Here is a 2367-nt window from a genome sequence, read left to right on the forward strand (position 1 = left end):
TGGAGCATTGTGATGACAGAGGTCATGGATCATTTTGATTTCAAGGAGCATGGAGCATTGTGATGACAAGGGCATGAAGCAATGTGATCCCAAAGTTCATGGAGGATTGTGATGACAATGGAAATGGAGTATTGTGATGACAAGCGCATAGAGCATTGTCATGACAAGATCATGTAGCATTTTGCTGAGAAAGACATGGAGCATTGTGATGACATGTGTAATGGAGCACTGTGATGACAAGCGTCACGGAGCTTTGTGAATTCAGGGGTCATGGAGCATTGGGATGACAAGGGCATGGATCACTGTGATGACAAGGGACATGGAGCACTGGGCTGAAAATGTTCATGGAGTGTTGTGATGACAGGGGTCATGGAGCATTGTGATGACTAGGGAATGGAGCATTGTGATGACAGGAGTCCCGGATCATTGTGTTGTCAGGTGTCATGGAGTGTTGTGATGACAGTGGTCATGGAGCATTGTGACGATATTGGCCATGGAGCATTGTGATGAGAAGGTCATGGAACATGGGGCTGAAAATGTTCATGGAGTGTTGTGATGACAGGGGTCATGGAGCATTGTGATGACAAGGGAATGGAGCATGGTGAGGACAAGGTCCTGGAGCATTGTGATGAGAAGGCCATGGCGACTTGTGATGACAAGTCTCATGGAGCATTCTGATGAAAAGGAGCATGGAGCATTGTGATTACAGGGGTCTTGGAGCATTGTGATGAAAAGGGCATGGAGCATTGTGATGAGAAGTCCATGGAACATTCTGATTACATGCGTCAGTCAGCTTTTTGATGTGAAGGGCATGGAGCATTGTGATTACAGGGATCTTGGAGCATTGTGATGAAAAGGTCATGGATTATTGTGATGAAAAAGGCATGGAGCCTTCTCATGACAGGGTTCAAGGGGCATACTGACGACAAGTGTCAGGGAGCATTGTGATGACAAGTATATTGAGCATTGTGATGACAAAGATCATGGAGCATTGTGATGAGAAGTCCATGGATAACTGTGATGATGAGCGTCATGGGATGTTGTGATGATAAGTGTTATGGAACATTGTGATCACAAGGTTTTGGAGCATTATGATGAAAGAGGTCATGGAGAATATTGATTTCATTGTGATGACAATAGCCTGAAGCATTATGATGATGGGCATGGTGCATTGTGATGACAGGGTTCATGGAGCATTGAGATGAAAAGGGGCATGGAGCATTATGTTTACAGGGGTCTTGGAGCATTGTGATGACTATGGCAAGGAGAATTGTGATGAGAAGGCCTTGGAACTTTCTGATGACATGCGTCATAGAGCTTTGTGATAACAAGGGCATGGAGCATTGTGATTTCAGTGGTCTTCAGCATTGCGATGACAAGTTTTATGGAACATTTTGATGACTAGGCCGTGGAACATTGTGATGGCAGGGGTCATGGTTCATTGTAATGACAGAGGTAATGGAGCATTGTGATGACAAGGGCACGGAACACTGTGATACATGGGTCATGCAGGACTGTAATGACAAGGGCATGGAGCATTGTGATGAGAAGGGCATCGAGCATTGTGATAACAAGTATCAAGAAGCTTTGTGATGACAATGGCATTGAACAATGTTATGAGAGGGTTCATGGAGCATTGTGATGACACTGACATGGAGCAGTGTGATGCCAAGGGTCATGGAGCTTTGTGATGACAAGTCATGGAGCATTTTTTTTTTTTTTTTTTTTTTTTTCCCTGTGTCCCGGCGCTTGAGGATAGAACCCGCGGAATGGAAGCCGCCGGTACCGAAGACATGACGCCGAGGGGGCCGGAGCCCTTTCCCTCTACCTCCGTACATTACGCGGACCGGGACCGCACGCCCGATCCCCGCCAAGAAAAGGAGGGTGTCATGGAGCATTTTGATGACAAGGGCATGGTGCATTGTGATGAGAAGGGCAGGGAGCATTTTGATGACCGGGTCATGCAGTAATTTGATAAAAAGTGTAATGGAACATTTAGATGGCAGGGGTTATAGAACATTGTGATGTCAGGGGTTTGGAGCTTTGCGATGGAAAGGGTCAAGGAGCATTTTGATGACAGGGGTTATGGAACATTGTGATGGCAGGGGTAATGGTGCATTGTTATGACAGGGGTAATGGAGAATTGTGATGAGAAGGGTATGGAACTTTGGTCTGAATTGTTTCATGGATTATTGTGATGAGAGTGGGCTTGGAGCATTGTGATGACAAGGGCACGGAACACTGTGATACATGGGTCATGCAGGACTGTAATGACAAGGGCATGGAGCATTGTGATGAGAAGGGCATCGAGCGTTGTGATGACAAGTATCATGGAGCTTTGTGATGACAATGGCATTGAACAATATT

The 2367-nt window shown here is 45.8% G+C and overlaps 1 non-coding gene across 1 annotated transcript; it reads right to left on the reverse strand.

Moving 5' to 3' along the window:
• Positions 1-1735: 1735 nt before the first annotated feature.
• On the reverse strand, positions 1736-1884 carry LOC132482922 (small nucleolar RNA SNORA57). Its single transcript, XR_009531026.1, has one exon. It is a non-coding gene; the product is annotated as a small nucleolar RNA SNORA57 (small nucleolar RNA).
• Positions 1885-2367: the final 483 nt, after the last annotated feature.

Source organism: Mesoplodon densirostris, unplaced genomic scaffold, assembly GCF_025265405.1.
Source record: "Mesoplodon densirostris isolate mMesDen1 unplaced genomic scaffold, mMesDen1 primary haplotype scaffold_37, whole genome shotgun sequence".
Lineage (NCBI taxonomy): Eukaryota > Metazoa > Chordata > Mammalia > Artiodactyla > Ziphiidae > Mesoplodon > Mesoplodon densirostris.